The 18,570-nt window shown below is 42.8% G+C and overlaps 1 pseudogene; it reads right to left on the reverse strand.

Annotated features, from left to right (window-relative positions):
* Positions 1-17,410: 17,410 nt before the first annotated feature.
* Positions 17,411-18,239, reverse strand: LOC149157304 (25S ribosomal RNA; annotated as a pseudogene; the record flags this gene model as incomplete).
* Positions 18,240-18,570: the final 331 nt, after the last annotated feature.

Below are 18,570 nucleotides of genomic sequence, written 5' to 3' on the forward strand. Positions count from 1 at the left end.
ACAGCTGCTGCCTCCCTAGATAAAATCTCGGCCAATTTCTCCTTCTGCTTCCCTTTCCCCAAACTTCCTGTAGAAAGTCCTGTAGTGGCCGTTTTCTGGCTTCCTGTAGAAGCAGTTTTTTGGCTTCCTGTAGAAACAATCTGCTGGCTTCCTTTAGAACCAATTTTCCCTGATTTGGCTTGCTTGGCTAGGGGTGCCTTCTCTTTGACTTGTACTGTGATTGCCTTGGGTGTTGTTTGCATCCTTTCAGTCTTCTCTGCATGGGTTTGCAACCGTTTCTCCCTTGGCATTGGTGTATTTATTTTACTCCCAGCTTTGTCTTCAACAGCTTGTCCTTTTCTTGCTTTTCCTTTTGTTGTTCTTGTGGCTTTTCATGTGATGGCCTGTCCTGGGTTTTCTTACCCTTAGCTTCCTTACCTTTAGGTTTCTTCTCTGCCTCAATATGTTCCTTCTCCTCACTGCTGGATGAAGTGAGTTCTTCTGCTAGGGTCCGGATATCATCATTCTTGGTCATATTACAGAAAATCTCCCAGGAGATAGGGACAGTATAAGTATGGAGGGCATCTTCTACGAGGAGCTTGATAAGCCCATGATGAGCCAGCTGGTATGGTGTCCCCTCCTTCATTTTTGTGCCACACTCAATCAATGACTGCAGGAGGAAGTATGGGATGCTCAATTTTTGTTTTGAGGGAAAATCCATCTTATGCCTGAGCTCAGTTAACAAGCAAAAGTGATACCCATACACAATACTAAATCGCTCCTCACAGGTAATATATTTCATAATTTGAAGGCTGACCTCACTCCAAAATGGCTGTAAGCTAGCTCTCTGGACCCCATTTTTATCCTCTGAAAACTGTTCTTCTGGTAGGAAGAATTCCTTTTTAGCTTTTTGGCCCAATTTCCTTTCCTCTTTATCCCACGACATCCCCAATAGCAATTCAGTGACCCGGCTAATGAGTTGTGGGGTGAGTTTCAAGGTCAATCCCCTGAAATTTATAGTTTCCAATGTTTCTGATTTGGGATGCAGGGACCTTAGGAACTCCTTTGTTATTTCATCATCGTGACCTTGGATTTTATCACAAAAGGTCATCCACTTTGCACAGGTAAACAGGTCTACCACCTCAGGAGTTTCTCTCAATTTCTTGGAATCCAAGGGTTCCTTTCTGATAAACCCTCCAGGCATGGTGAAGATACCCTGTTTTTGGCTTGAGCTCTAGTTAGACTGGAAATTCTGATGTGGTTTTCCCCCTTGGTTCTTAGGTCAGGGTTTCTCTACTGTTTGTATCTCCCCCTTTCACCAATTCTCTGGTTAAAATACTGCTACCGCCCAAGACTTCGACTTGTCAAAGGGAATGAAGCTCTCACAGACAGAGTGCAGAGCAGATTATTATACCAATCATATAACAGTCACACAAAAAATTGATACGTGCACAGGTGAGCCTTACAGCAGTTTGTCATAATAGTGGGGAGAGTTTGTTAACAGGAATCATGGAGGTGAGTACAATGCAGCACCATTTAAAAGAAATTTTGTGTATCATATAAGCAAGCCACCATTCTTGACCCGCAGGCAGACTAGTTTTAATTTTCCGCACTTCAAACAAGCTAGTTCACCACCTTTCAAAATATCATGCATGGGAATGGTGTTTTTGAGCCTACCTCTCTTCAAGCTCCAAATTTGATGAAAAAAAACTTGGGATTTTATGCTCTGGAAGGCTTTGCTGTACTTTCCTGTAGAACATCTTCCTGTAGAACACCCCTACGCCTATGAGTGAGCCCGATACGTTGGAGAATTGTGAACCAGGCCGCAAAGCTCAATGGAGGATGATGGGTTAATCTTTTTGTGGAAGCGGAGGATGCATACTTCAATTGAAAATGTTGCAAGTGCAAGTTAACAATAGTTTTTGAGTTTCAGCCGAGCATTTGTTAATTGTTGCATGATTTGTGTTGAGGTGGAAAAAATGTGTGTTAGCTTTATTTGAACTGCAGTGATGTTATGAACTGCATGTTCTCTTCTATCTGTTAATCATTTGATGTCCTGTGCGCTGGAGTTCAACACGTCTACCACTACCTGTGTTTTTCAAATTTCACGTGAACGACTATACACGTATGCTGCGTGATTTTTGCCTGGATGAGTGCAATCGAATATGGCTAGCTTCTTGGCTGAATCCCATCATCTCATTCGTTCATGCAGAGCTTAGATTAGATTCATGCAATAGAGGAATGAGTTTTAGTCACATACCTGGAAGTCGAATGTGGCTGCCGTGAGGTGTTGTGGCCTTTCATTTGCTGCATGCATTGGTTTCTGTGGTTGCATGAGGGCTTGGTGGCTGATTCATGGCTATTTTTTCTTGTGAAGGTATCCTCCAGCCGGATCCATGCTGTAGGAGCTGGCTTCACGTTCAGATTTGCACCCTCAAGCTGCTGTTGCTGAATTTTCACAGGACCGAAACTTGTTTTCGCCATTGCTCCCGAATGATAGATTGGATCGATATGAAACTTGTTGAGCATGTTCCTATCATCATGATGCACCTCCCATAGCAAAATTATGATCAATGGATGCACAAATTTCGAGAAAGATGGAAAATGGATGAAGATTACAGAGATCAATTTCTCGGAAACCATGCGTCGGAATCGGCCAAAACATCTTTGGTAGGCTACTATCACCCATGTGCATCTCCCCATGAAACAGGTTTTGAAACGGATGCACGGATATGGAGAAAATGCAAAAATGGCTGAAGGTGATGGAGGCTAATTTGTTGGAAACCGTGCATCAGAATGGGCTAAAACTCCTCGGGCATGTTTCCATCAGCCCTATACAATTCCCTGTAAAACAGTTTTTCAAATGGATGCATGGTTTTCAAGTTAGGGAAAAAACAAATTCTGTTCTATGTATTTTTTTCTTCAAAGCATTCTGCAAGTTTTTGCATGGTAAAAAAAATGAGCTTGGGCTGTGATGCAGGCATGGAGATGACGAAGGAGGAGTTTTAAGATTGTAGGAGGACTTCTGAACCCTTGAGGAAGCTATCATGTTCACCAAACCACCTTTTTGAAATCCATTTCTAGCTTCCTGTAGAAATCTTGTAATTTCTATAGGAACTTCCTGTAGAACACACAGTTTTGAGGAAACAAGCACAATGATATGGAAAAAATGATGGAGAAGGGTGAGGGATGGAAACATGGATGCTTGCAAGCCTCATGGATAGATTCCCAGCCTTCAGGTCCTCTTCAGAGATCAATTTTGGCTTGTTTGTAGGCTTCCTGTAGAAGACACAGAACATCCTGTAGAAAACACAGAACTTCCTGTAAAAGGCACAGAACTTCCTTTGTCTTTGTTTTGAGCGATCCTCCTGACCTGTAATGTCATTGCTATAACCTGCAATTATTCAATGGAAATTAGGTTTATTTTTATTTTTATTTTTCTCTTTTTTTTTTGAAAAACAACTAGGGCGCCTCATGGAGGTTTTCACCCTAATTGCCTGCCTTGGGCGCCTCTAAGGGAGGTTTTCACCTAGGGATCTTATTCTCTTTTTATTTCCTCTTCTTTCCAACCCATTGACCGCTTCATGGAGGTTTTCAATCAATGAGCCAATCTAAGGTGCCTCCGAGGAGGTTTTCACCTTAGATCTTTATTTTCATCTTATATTCATTTTTTTTTTCTCTCTCTACCCTACCCTACTTGAAAACAAAATTCTTTCAAGTATAAGAATACTTCCAATGGAGCCATGTGCACATCGAGATTAGAGAAAAAATGATGTGGTGGCTTGAGATGCATGCGTTGACAGCTATCCAGCTTTCAGAGACCCAATGATTTGACTTTGAAGGGATCAAACATAGCTGAGGAAGAGAGTATTGCTGCAACTTAGTGACGATCTGAAACCATATCTCAATATAGCTCTAATATCCTTGGTCCTTTTGCTGATCTAGATCATGTTTCATGTCACCTTCTACCATGACTTTCTCATCTTCCTCTTTTTGTTGATTTTTCTCTTGAGTACATGGAAGATTTGATGGTAACCATGAGGGAGCTTTCTTGATCTCTGATTCTGATCTCTTCTCTTCATCAAGTGCAGCCCATGGTTCTTTGATCTTTTCTTTTGAATCTTCTTTTTCCTTTGGTCCTTCAATGGTGCAATATAATCTCTGTTTTGCAATACTCTTCCTGAGCTATGGTGAAGATCATCGAGCTCAAGAGGAGTCATTTGGACATGTTGTGCCTCAACTTTGCAATTGGGTTGAGCTACTGCAATGGGCAGGTGTGGAAATGGTGGTACGGATAGTTGAGTGGGGGTGTATATTCGAGATGGATGTGGATGGGGTTGTTGTTGGGAAGGCATTTGGGGTTGCCTTGGTGGAGTAGGAGGCGATGGTGGTTGATGAACAGGTGGTGGAGGAAAAGAAGCGGGAGGAGTGTTGTATTGGGGCCTCTACCCCTGATGAGGTGCATTCCACTGAGGCTGTGGTTGAGCATAAGAGTGAAATGAATGATCAGCTGGTTGGGCATAATATGGATTTGTGAAGGAACAAGGAGGAGGTGTGAACCAGGAAGGGTGAGCAGGGGGACCCCAAGAAGGTATGGAAGTGGTTTGATAGGGGTCATAATAGGTCTAGGATGTACCTTGCGTTCCCTGCTAGTAGGGTATGGGTCCATGTGACCTCCTTTGGTTCATATAATAGAGTGATTCAGTGGCTCCTTTGGCTCTCTGGTATGCAGCTTTAAGTCCAGGAAAGGAAGGGCACTGATTCGTAGGATGGTATTCTTCACAGACGAAACACACTTCTAGATAGTGCATTGGACGTTTGTTCCAAGGATGCTTTCTAGTGCACCTGGGACAAAAGATGGCCAAAGCCCTCTTGGCTTCCTCTTGCTTCCTTTGGATCCATAGGGTATCTAATTGCATGGCAAGAAACTACCTCATATCACTCTTGAAATCTTCCATCTGTTTTTCAAATTCGTTTTTGGACAAGGTACTGCTCCCAACATTTCTGCTTGCAGCCATTTGCTCCAGAGGAATGTTTTCTTCTTCTTCTCTCCTAGAGGTTCTTCAAATATGTCTTGCTGTCCACCTAAGGGTTCTTTAATAACAGCCATCGAAGAAGAGAGAAGGTTGGCTGTGTGAAGCAGTGGGGGTGTTGTGCAAACATTTTTCTGACTTATCTCTACTCCTACAAGGCATGAAATGAAATCTTTTTGGTTGACTTTTTTTTTCTACTTCTACCTACAAAACTAAAATAGATTGAACTGCAACTAACTATCTTGCTAAAATGAAAATGTGGAATTGAAATAAAAGCAGGAAAGGACTAATCTATTTTGCTCAAATGAAATTGCAGGAATGAAATGCTAGTCTAGCTTGCAGAATTGAAATTGCGGAATTGAAATGCTAATCTACACTTGCAGAATTGAAATTGTGGAATTGAAATGCTAATCTATGAAAGCAGGAAATGTCTAATCTACTTTTTCAGAAATGAAATTGCATAATGGAAATGAAATAAACTACTTAGCAGAAGGTAGTAGTAGAAAATAGAAGAAAAGCAGCAATCACCAATACTCTGACGCTTCCCTGGCAACGACGCCAAAAATATGGTGGACTCCAGTACTACAGAAATAATGCTACAACTCTTGGGACTCCCGTCTTTACTTTTATCAACCCGGTAGTTCGTAACAAACTTGGAAGCGTTGGTGCTGTATGCACAAGTACTAGCTCTTACCGCAGCTATCACTTGGTCAGCTGGCACAAGTCTGCTAGGAGCTTAAGCCAACTTCTATGAGCTCTTAGAAGAAGCTTTTTAATTGATGGATGAAATCTAACTCAAAGGAAGCTAATCTATTTGAGAAAAGAGATCAAACAACTGAAGGAAACCGCAAACCCTAGCAAACCCTAATTCTACCAGCTAGTCATACTGATGCAAAGGAGAGAATGAAAACTACTAAAAGAGATGTCATTACTTCTATGAAAGTAAAATACATGTGTCTAGACTACCTCTATCTGAAGAAAACATCTTTTTGTATTTTTGGATTAAGTCGTCAGTTTCATCATGCATATGCTTTCACTATTCTTTGACTGTGCAGGGGTGGATCAAGGAGGAGAAATGCTTGAAAGAGGTCAGGAAGGTTCAGAGAGGGTCTAAGGAGTCCCTAACACCCTTCCAAAGAGTTTCACAAAGTTTTCCTATCAAGAAACCTCATTTGTGAGCTTCTACAGGAAGTCTGCAGGGGTTCTACAAGATGTTCAGGAATTTCTATAGGATGTTCAGAAATTTCTACAGGATGTTTAAAAATTGGATTTTGGAGGATGGGTGAGTGATGGAAGATGCATGAATGGATATGGAGGTAGGATAGGGGTCTGAAGTGGCCCAGGGACTGGTGGATGGAGTGGTGAGAAGGTGTAGATGGCTAAATTGGCTCAAAGAAGGCTGAAACAATGATTGCACAAAAAGGTAGGGTTACGTGGGCAAGAGGATAGATGTGAGACGAGGAACCTAGCTAGGAGATGGAGCAAATGGCTCTAATGAATCTTAGGTGGATGAAAGAGTGGTAGAGATGCCCTGCACCGTATACATTCAACTGAATCAACAAATTCTTGCAAGTAATCAAAGTCCTAGCTAATCTAATCTAACTAACAATACAGTGAATGAACAATAGCTTTATTTGAAAGAGAACCATGTATATCAACTATGCAATGAAACATTTCAGAGATCTGAACACATAAACAACTTATGAAAATGAAAACAGTACACTAAGGATTGCATGGCAAAGCAAACTAGTGTTTTTGTTGGCAGCAATGTCACCTTGATCCCAGCTCCTAATCCCGCTGAGGGAGAGGTGAAATCAGAGGTGCTTGATGCCTTTTTCCAAGGATCCTTTCTGTTATTAACCTATCAAATAAATATGAACATGAAAAGCTACTTTAATCATAAAAAGCAACCTAAATAACAAAACAAGATTTAAATCTAAATAACAGATTTTATTCTAAGAATGAAGCAAAGACACATGAAAGTAAACAAAGGAGGTACTGGGCACTTGAGATGGGCCCAACCCCAAGAGCTATAGCCTCCTAAGAGAGATTTAGAGCTAGTGCAAAGCTGGATTCATCTTTATTGAACAAGAAAAGAAGAGTTACATAAAAAATTGTCCACAAGGGAAAGCTTGAAAATGTGCTGGAATGAAAGCTAATCTACTGACTAAAATCGAACTACAAACTAGCTAACTTCTGCCTACAAAGTGACTAACTACTGGCTAACCAAAATGAGGCCCTAAGCCTTCTTATTTATACAAATTGAGGACCCCAACAATCCTCCTAAACTTTAGGGACTCGGCTGCCCAAAACTTGTAGTTAACAGCAGTCCTACTTGACTTGCTTGGCTGCCCTTGTGATAATCGATTTGGTGGCCCTTGAACTCTGAGCTGATGGTGGAGAATTCGAGGTAAGGGTCCATAAATGAAGGGGATGCCTTCCTACAAATCCTCTCCCCTATTCTCCCACAAATTTGGCTGCCAAGTGCTCATTAAAACCTTTGATTTTGTCTCCAAATTGACCAAAAAGACTACAAAAAACACATTAGACTTGTTGGCATAATGACTAACCCAATTCACTCTATTAGCATAAATATAATCAAAAAGATGCAATAAACTAAAGAAAACGGTGGATTAAGTCGAATTAGGAGGTTGAATGAGCCCATATAATTATCCATTTTTGGGGCTCATCACCTAGTTTTATTGTGGCAAGTCCTTTGGATCAGTTTTGCTTGGTTGCTTTTTTGCAAAGATCATTTGCAGCTTGCTGTTAGTTTGATTGAGCCTTCCCCTTTGCTTACTTTTGGTTGATTGTTTAGTGATTGTTATTGGACCAACCTTGGCATTGTTTCAATTTCTCTTCACTACCCAGACATAGATTACAATTGTTTGGATCAACCGTTTTTCCACATTTGTTTGTTGCTTATTGGTTTCTTTAGATTAGAGGCATCAAATTAAAAAGATTGCATTTCATTTAGCATGTGAAAATGAAAGTGAATTTGCATTTCAAGTTTCATATTGAAAAGCGAATGATTAAATCTCTTATTAGTAGTATCCGTGCACTTTAGGAATTGATGCCTGCTTGCATTGAGTGACTATTTTTTGCCTTGGTTTTCTTGGTTTGGGAATGTTCTCTCTACCCTCCCATAGGTAGGTGTTCATCGAAGAAAAAGGATATTTCATTCATTCTAGATGCATCCTAGGTTTTGTTATATACATACGGTAAGGCCTAAAAATTGAAACATAATCCAAGATCAACTTTAAAATGAACTAAATAAATCTAACAATGCATTGGAATAAACGCACACATTTAGAGGTCTAGGCTAGAGACATGCTCCGACGTCATTAAACCTAGTCACTTTTGTTTCCACTCAAGGTTGGGTGATTCCTCCTTTTGTGATTCAATAGTGGTCTAGTACGGAATTTGCTCCCATGTAATGTCGAGTATATGGAGAGACCCCACTAGGTTATCATCCTTTATCCATAGGAAGCCGTGTTTGCCGCCTTACAAGCCGTAATGCATGAACACAGCATTCGGGAAGATTGACTGCCGTACGGAAAGTCCTTGGTTTTCATATGACTGCCAAGGTGTATATGCAGTTTTACGGATTTGTTTGGTAAACCTTTTTGCCTAATTCTCCAGAGTAGTCACTTTCGTTCCTATTCGGACTCCCTAAAAGAAAAGGTCCATCTGAGCACTTGTCACTTCAGGCTCATTAAATATTTGAAGGCAACTAGAGTCATCTTTTGTCCTTTTCTCAACTCTTTAAAAATGAAAAGGTCAAGTTTTGTTCCTATGTCTTAAAATTTATTTGGCCACAATTCACATTTACCCGGTTAGATCTTGTTTACGTTATCTTTAGTAGGGTCCTTTCTCATTAGTTTACCTAGGATCTTTTGAAGTTGTCATCTTGGCAGAATCACCGATCTCATCCCCCGTTCCAAGTGACCAAGGGTCTCGTTCTTCTATTGCTCCCGAGGTACCGGTTGTGAGTGATACTCTCCCCGTTATTCCAAGTATTCAACCAATGAACTCTCACGCTCCAAAGGACGAGACTTACGAAATTCACTGGAACCTCATTTGGGAGCCTTCTGAAGAAGATATCCCTCCTACTCCTCCTGGTGTTTCAGTCCCAATCTCTTCTTCGGATATGGAAGACACATCCCCTGTCACAAGTGAAGAGTCTGTTGCGACGAGCAGTGAAATTCCCACCTCGATGGAAACTCCACCCTTTCGTATCACCCCTCTTGGTGTTACGTTGCCTTTACGCTATAAGGCATTAAGGGATGTTATGTCTTCTAGAACTCCCTCTACGAGTTCTATGTGGTCACACACCATCACTCTGACCTCGGAGTCCTTTATTCCTCAAATTCACAATGTGCCTGTCACTTCCATCCCAACTATTCCAACTGTTTGTGTCGCTTCTTCAACCCCTGTTGTCGATGCTGTTACTGCATCCTCAGTTGTGACTGCTGCTACTAGACCTTCTTCAGGGTCAACTAATAGTGGCCCATTGGCATCCGTACCCGGAATTGTTGACCCTACACTAGGTGCCCCACATTCTTCTGGTTCTATACCAGCAGGGGGGCATATGATGAATATTTTCATGCTCTTCAGAATGCGTACCCTCAAAATCCATTTCATTATTATGATTCTATAGGAGCTCATATCTATTACCGCAGACCTGCTGAGGTCACAGTCCTGTTATCCGTTGCTTGGACCCCCACTTGTTATGGTGGTGGCCAAGTATCGCCTGCACATCTTCAAGGACCACCTAATCAAGGCCAACCATCTTACATGCAAACCTCTCATGGGAAGTAGTATTACGGGTAGTCTTATCCAGGGCAACCTGGAGGCCCACAAGGAAAACCCTTTCAGGGACAACCTTCGGCCTCTGGTGGTCCGTCTTTTACCTATTTTGCACAACCTTCTGGTAATCCAGGACAACCTTACATGCAACAAGGTCAACCTAGTGTTCAGTAAGGTTATCCTTCTGGGCAAGTTGGTCAACCTTACGTTCAGCAAGTCCAACCCACTGTCCAGTGTGGTCAAGCATCTGGGTAGGTCGATCAGCCTCAAATCCAATCAGGTCAACCAACTAACTAGTCTTCTCAGCCATCCAGTCTGTCAGGACAACCCTTAGTTGTGCAAGGACAACACAACACCCAGCAAGCTCAACCTTACGGGCAGATGGGCCAATCTCAATCTCAATTGGGTCAACCTTCTGGCTAGATGGCTCAGCCTCAGTTCTCTCAAGGACATCCTTCTAGGCCTACTCAATTGGGCACTCAAATGATTGTTGCATCTCAAGCTCAACCCGGTTTTCAGCCCCAAGTTGGGCCCCAGACCCAATCTGGTCTTCAAATGCAAGTTGGATCTCAATCCCAACCGGCCTATCAAACACAACCTACCTCTCAGGCTCCGTTTGGAGCACAACTGCCTTATGGTTTCCAGCAATCCCAAGGGCAAACTCAATTTGCGGTTAGAAGAGTACCGTCAATGTAGGGGCATGACATGCCCGAACGAAATTTGGGGTTTCCATGGGTACATGACTTGAACGAAGGCACGAGGGAGCGTCAGGCAAACGGGTCGCACGAACGTGTAGAAGGCACATGGGTGGTCACGTCTTAGCATTTTTTTCACAGCCACATGTTCTCGAGCACCCACACATGGCATGACATGACCTGATCTGACTCGCCAGAATGTGTTTGCACGAGCACCCACACACGACACGACCCGACCTGCCCGAATGAAATTTGGGGTTTCCATGGGTGCATAGCCCAAATGAAATTTGGGGTTTCCATGGGTGCACGACCTGAACGAAGGCACGAGGAAACATTGGGCAAATAGGCTGCACGAACGTGTAGAAGACACATGGATGGTGAGGACTTAGAATTTTTGGCAAGGCCACATGTGCCCGAGCACCCACACACGGCACGACCCGACTCACCCTGGGCGAGCCGACCCGACCCGCCTGAACGAAATTTGGGGTTCCCATGGGTGCATAACCCGAACAAAGGCACGAGGGAGTGTCGAGCAAACAGGATGCATGAACATGTAGAAGACACATGGGCAGTCATGACTTAACATTTTCTGCACGGCCACATGTGCTCGGGCACCCACACACAGCACGGACAGTACAACTCAGCCCACCGGAACGAAATTGGGGGTTTGAATGGGCACACGACCTGAATGAAGGTATGAGTGTAGGAATATATTTGACTCTAATACATAAATATACCTGGTGTAACATGCCCTTAAGTTCCTCAACATTTTCTTTTTACTCTTCGACTCACCTATAATGCTTTAACATGTGCTAGGCCTATTTCAATGAGCAAGAAAATCAATGATAAATATAATATAATATATATATATATATATATATATATATATATATATATATATTTCTTTTCTTGAATAAATACAAATATCAAAAGTACATTTATGAAGACCAAACCTAGTTACACTTTCTTCAACACCCCCTCTTAACTAGGGAGGCATTCATAAATCATTACAAGGTGTTTGGCTATTTTTCAATCTTGAATAGTTCACATAAGAGAAACCAGATTGGCAACCCATCTGTTATAACATCATAGTAGCCAACATTGTTCATAGCAAGGCCTTGATTAATAGCTTTATCTCTCATAAGATCAGAACACAATGTTGGCAAGGCCAATGGCTTATCAACACCTTATTCATTGTCTCTCAAGGTACATACCCACCCAGGTGTTCCCTGAGTTTGACCTTCTAGGACAATTCTTGTCTTGGGTTCCCAGCCATCAAAGAATATTGCTCCTCTTGCCTACTCTCGTCTTGGATTCCCTACACATCCTCAAAGAGCATCGGATGCCAGATGATTACCCAATCCTACCATTCTTTCTTGCCAAGTGAAGAAAATAATGTTTTGTCTATCTCTTCCCCTTGATTGAGGAAGACATCCCAAAGTTTCCTCTGACAAGGAACTTGCCCAAGCTCCTTTGTAGTTGGGAACTTGTTAGAACTCCCTCTTAGCTGGGGACTTGTCCATTCATCAACAACGTCTTCTTCATGGGTCATTCAGCTACTTGATCTCCTTCTTTCCTTCGATGTCATGAAGTCTTTGTTTGAACTTCTTCTTAGCAGGGTACCACCCATCGATCGCTTTCCCTCCTGGTTTGTCATGTCATTTTTCCCTTTGTGGAAAGTGGCCTTCTTGATATATATCAGGTCCTTTTTTTCATCTAGCTACTCCTTTGTCATATTTTCTATCCTCATAATACTTATCATGTGGATGCTTAGTTGTACTTTCTTGTTCCCATACTTTTATTTAGTGGCCCTTCATGACTTCATCATGATATTGCTTCAACATCAAATGGTGCTTTTGTTGGATGGCCTCTTCATCATGACATATTTGTAGAGTTGAATTGGTTATCTGCACCTTACTATCTCCAAGGCCTTCATAAGTGTCAAGGGTCCTTTGATCTTTTTCTTCCTTTGTCAAAGTTGCCATGCCTTCTTGTCAAATAGTTATTCTTTGTGAACACAATGTCCTTCACATGCTTGATCTCTTTCTTCATTTGCTTCTTCTTGGATTGATTAGTCAACCACCTTATACTCCTTATGGGAGCACTTCTTCATGTTGACCTTTACTCCATTGTAGTACATGCCTCCGAGCATATCGTTGGCAAAAGAGATCATTTTATTCTTGATCATGATTCTAGAACTTTTCCCATGACCCAATATATATGATGACATGACTCAAACTTTGATGCATACATACCTCATCTTGATTATGCTTTTATCATCCCAGCTTTATTTGATAGTTCTCCTCGATTGGTGTAGCCTTTCTTGCTTCATCTTCTCTCACATGTATATCATCCTTTCTTGAATCCCATAAATGTGACTCCCAATGAGACATCTACCCCTTTATGTATGAACCTTATTTTGAAGATTCTATTAGAGGATATTGAAGACCCTTACCTTGCAAATGTTTCTTCCTTTGATGATGGAGGCCTTCTAAGAATTTTAATCATGATCAATCATTTTTTCATTGTGGATGAGACCCTATAATAGGTATTCTCCTTCTACATGAATATCTTGAGCTATATCTACACCATGCTCCTATATTCTAGAAGATATATTTAACCATGCATTCTGTTCTATTTCTATATGCTCCTATACTACTCAAAACTTTGAAAGAAGACTCTAAGCAAAGAGGTTGACTTAGTCATAGGAGGATCTTCCTTCTTTTGCATCTTTTCATCTTCTTTCACTTCTTGAGTTACATGAGCTTCTTCCATTTTTCTCTTGTTGTTGTTGTCCTTTAAGTTTAGGACAATCCCTTTTGTAGCGTCCATATTCTTGGTATCCAAATCATTGGGCTTCGGACATGTAGTGGTCCCAACCAATTTGTTACTTTCCTCGCAAAAAGACATTGAGGTATACTCAGAAAGGGACATATACTTACTTGATAGAGTTTGAGATGTAGTGAACTTGCTTTCTTCTTGAAGACTTGATGGCTTGTCTTCCTTATATTTTGATGTTCTTCAAGTTGATTTCTTCAAATGGACTTGCTTGATGACTTGACTCGTAGTGCCTTTCATTTTTCAATATGATGTAGCTTGATGTAGGTCCCTCTTTGATTTGTTCTTCTTGTAGGTGCCTTTATACAAGGTGTTTCTTCTTGCTTTGTAGTCTTCCATGATGAATGATAGATGGTAGACCTTCTTGTCCTTGATGTGATTGAGACTTCTTGGCTTGATGCTTCAACCTTGTGGATGTTCTTGAGATTCCCTTTCCTTGATGTGTCACCTTAGCTCTGATACCGCTTTGAAGAATCTGGGGCAAGGGGGTATAGTGGGATTCTTCTAGACTTGATAACAATTTGTGAAGCTCTTTTACAATTTATCTTGTTAGTTCAATCTTCTTCTCTTCTTATTAGTGAATGTGTGTTTACTTCATCAAACTGGTGCCAAAAACATAAGAACAAGAACACAAGATGTTAGCTCTCTGCCAAGGAAAAACCTCTCTCTCTCAGAGAGGAAAACCCTTTCATAAATTTTTCTTATTGAAGCTTCTTATTGGTCATTGCAAAGCCTTAGACCCTTGACAAGAATATCCTCCAAGCACAAGTCAAGTCCTTCCTCCTCTCTACACTTTGTTTCTTTGGCACTTTGTTCCCAGGCACTTTGTCCTTATTTCAACTTTTGATAGTCCTTGGTGGACTAGCTCTAGAAGAGACTCCAACCTTTGTTCCTTAGCAAGATCCTTTACCAATGAAGAAACCTTCATTCTCTTGACCAACCGAGCCTTTTTCTTGATGTGAGGTTGCAGACTCGATGTACACCAATTTTATTGCACCTTAGGTGATTTCCATCGCGACAAGACATGGAAACCCCAAATTTCCTACACTTGGGAGGCTTTCGACAAGATAGGACATGGAATCCCCGTGTTCCCTGCAATTTGGTGACTTTTGTCGAGGAAGGACTAGGAAACCCCATGTCATGCTCCTATCCTAGTGGTAGTATTTCAACCACACATAAGCAGGTGTGGCACCGCCGTACTTTTTCCTTTTACCAATACTTGAGTACATGGTCTGCGCCTACTTCAACACTCAGTCAATTTTCCAATAAGCGATCTTAACAATGCAGTGAAAATAAATTACCATCAATTTATCTTCTTCAATTATTATTTCAACCCGTCATGTCATGTGGTTGTGTTGCACTACCCGCGGCCTGCATGACATAAATCAACACCTGAACTATGAACCTGTCCGACCAACTTTCTATTCCACGGTGCCCAAACTCTACCTGTCGATGAAGTCCATAGTGAGGGCGCATGGCCCACATGCAATGCAGCTTACCTGCCCGGTTGGTAACCCGCGCTGCTCTGCCTATTCGCACTACCAAGTCAAACCCACCTGCCGTAATCTACCTGTCGGTGTGACCCTCTTACCTGCGTCCTTCTCTTCCTTATGTTTTCACCCAACTCCTTCCTACGCACTTGTTCTATGATGTGGAAGCCTGAGTTCGATATCCCTTCATCGAACGCCATCCTCCTTACTTATACGCATCCTTTCACCCAAGGGTCGTGTCTCTTGGGGATAACAAGGGTCAGCTCCATCAACATGCATTCCCGACTGACCTTCCACATAACCTCGACACACCCCATTCCAACAAACTGCCACATCCCTTCATGTGCATCGTCACACCCATGGGTTGGCTCCAACACTTAGCTAATTACACCCATCGCCACACATCGTACACCTGCCCGCGTCCTAACGCATCCACACATGGCCACCTCTTTCATCCGGGCACCCAACAAGGGTCGCCCGCTTCCCTTCCACCAGTGACTCGCCCATCACACACTTATCAAGGGGCGTGCACCCTGCCCAACACAACGCACCCACTATGAGTGTGCCCATTGCTATCGTGCATAAGCGAATGTCATGCCAAGTCTTTGCATATAACCGAACACGGGTGCTCATACTATGGGTTCGGTCTTTTGACTCTCTCGAATGCTCCCAACTCAAATACCTGACACCCAAGCCCCCCTCCCCCCCCGTATGTAGGGAAACCCCACTTTCCCTGCACTTGGATGGCTCCCGTCGCAACGAGGCATGGAAACCCCAAGTTCCAGAGACAGACCAGGCAAGCGGTTTCCACCCCACTGCGAAATGGAAACCCCGAGTTCACAAGACTTGGGTGGTTCTTCATTGTTCCACAACATGGAAACCATGAGTTCCATAAACTTGGGCGATTTCAGTCGTGTTGCGACATGGAAACCCAAGTTCCCCGCACTGGGGCCGTGGTTTTCACCCAGGCGGGAGATGGAGACCCCAGAGGTTCCTGGAATTAGGCGGTTTCCCTCATGCCATGAAACAGAAGCCCCCGAGTTTCGTGGACTTGAGCAGTTCTTTGTCGTTCCGTGGCATGGAAACCCAAGTTCCCTTCACCGAGGTCACAGTTTCTATTGTGGCGAGACATGGAAGACCCTAAGTTTCCCATAATTGGGCGGTTTATATCATGCCACGGAATAGAAAGCCCCATGTTCGATAGACTTGGGTGGTCATTCCCTGTCATGCGAAGACATGGAAACTTGAAGCTCCCCAAACTTGGGCAGTTGTTCCCTATCACGTGATGACATGGAAACCCGAGGCTTCCCAAATTTGGGCGGCAGTTTTAGCCACGACATGAGTGACATGGGAACTCGCGTTTCCCAGACTTGGGTAACAATTTTTTTCATGACGCGAAATGGAAACCCTGTGTGTCCACTGACTTGGGTAGCAGTTTCCATCACCCCGCGAAATGAACACCCCAAGTTCCCTAGACTTTGGTGGCTTTTCATCACCCCACAACATGGAAATATGAAGTTCCACAGACTCTCGGGTGATTCAAGGTGTGCAGTGACATGGAAACCCCAGGTTTCCTAGACTTGGGTAGTTTCCATTGGTGGTTCCGACCACGCCATGACATGGAAACTGCGAGTTCCCTAGACTTGGGTAACAGTTTCAAAACACCCCATGTTCCCCAGACTTACAAGCTAGTTTGCATCATCATGGAAACCCCAAATTCCCCGTGTTGCGGCATTGTTTAAAACCCCACATTTCCATCGTGTCGTAAAATGTGGAAACCCGTGGTTCCATCAAGGGTGGGACATGGAAACCCCAAGTTTCCCTAGACTTGGGCGCTGCTGGTTTCAGTCGTGGCATGACATGGAAACAACAAGTTTTGCAGGCTCGGGCGCCAGGGCATGATATGAAAACCCCAAGTTTCCCCACGCTTGGGTGCCACCGGTTTCGGTCGTGGCGCGACATGGAAACTCCAAGTTTCCATAGGCTTAGGCATCACCAGTTTCGGCCGTGGTGCAACATGGAAACCCCAAGTTTCCCTAGGTTTGGACATCAGGGTGTGGCTTGGAAATCCCAAATTTTGTGCGCAACGCGGAAGCCCCAAATTTTAGGCACTGGGCAGAAGCCCAAAATTTTAGGCACAGGGTGGAAACCCCAAATTTTGGGCACGACATGGAAACCCCAAATTTTGGGTGCCAGGCGGAAGCCCCAAATTTTGGGTGCCAGGCGGAAGCCCCAAATTTTACGCGCCAGGTGGAAACCCAAAATTTTGGACGTCAGGGTGTAGCATGGAAACCTCAAATTTTCCCATGCATGGGTGCCTTTTTCATAACAATGTGGAAACCCAAAATTTTGGGCGTGGGGTGTGACATGGAAACCCAAAAATTTTGGGCACCGAAGTGTGACATGGAAACCCCAATTTTCCCAGCCTTCGGTGCCTTTTCCATCATGGCGTGGAAACCCCAAATTTCCCACCCCCCAAGCAATAAAAAATTATCATTTGGACGAAAAGGCAAGGTTCGAGAGTGGGAGGGTTGTCTAGATTTTTTTGTGACAAGAAAAAAGCTCTGAATCAAGGAAACTAAGGGCTGAATCTTAGTGGATTGTGACAGCAAGGCCACTCTTCCACTTACAATACCCCATCATGTATTTAAGTCATCTACAGAGGATTATTCTCAATGACCATTTGGAATTGAACTTCAAAGCTACCCTGACCAAGATGCTTCACGATCGCGGTTTGAAAATGACAGAAGCCCCTCAGGGTGACAAAGCAATGCCCCTATTGTGGGTCGAGATATAGTCAAAGAGTGACATGCACTGCTTCTAGCATGGATTCTGACTTACAGGCATTTAATCATAATCTGACACACAGTAGCTTTGTGCAACTGGATTTTCAGCCAAGCGCGATGACCAATTATGTGAATCAACGGTTCCTATCGTACTAAGTTGAATTACTATTGTGATGTGGTTCATCATTACTGTAAAAATAACTTATCTCACGATAGTCTAAACCCAGCTCATGTTCCCTATTAGTGGGTGAACAATCCAACACATGGTGAATTCCACTTCACAATGATAGGAAGAGGTGACATCGAAGGATAAAAAAGTAATGTCGCTATGAATGCTTGGCTGCCACAAGCCAGTTATCCCTGTGGTAACTTTTCTGACACCTCTAGCTTCAAATTCTGAAAATCTAAAGGATCGATAGGCCACGCTTTCACAATTTGTATTCGTACTGAAAATCAAAATCAAATGAGCTTTTACCCTTTTATTCCACATGAGATTTCTATTCTCATTGAGCTCATCTTAGGACACATGCATCATCTTTTAACAGATTTGCTGCCCCAGCCAAACTCCCCACCTTTTTGTCATGCGGAAAGAGTCGACTTTGCGGACAAAGCCAACCTCCCTAGAAGCCTAAGACTTTCTAGTGACAAACAAGACAATTAAGAGCAATCCTTCTCTAAATATGCATTTACACTATGAGTAATCAAGTGTTTAGATCCTACCTGTAACCCAACGTTGTTGTAGTAGTCCAGCCTTGTTGATCCGGATGAGCTCCTCCTTCTCTTCGAAACCTGCATTCACTAACAATCAAACGATTAAATAGCGCCTGAAAATCTCATAAAATAAAACATATTTAACATATAGACCAAGGAGTATATGAAACAACTCATAAATAAAAAATTGTTGAGAAGAATGGACTTATTTGTATTAAAAGGTAACAAA

The sequence above is a fragment of the Pinus tabuliformis genome, chromosome 5_2, assembly GCF_031772625.1.
Source record: "Pinus tabuliformis cultivar Carrire ecotype Pingquan chromosome 5_2, CPIR1, whole genome shotgun sequence".
Lineage (NCBI taxonomy): Eukaryota > Viridiplantae > Streptophyta > Pinopsida > Pinales > Pinaceae > Pinus > Pinus tabuliformis.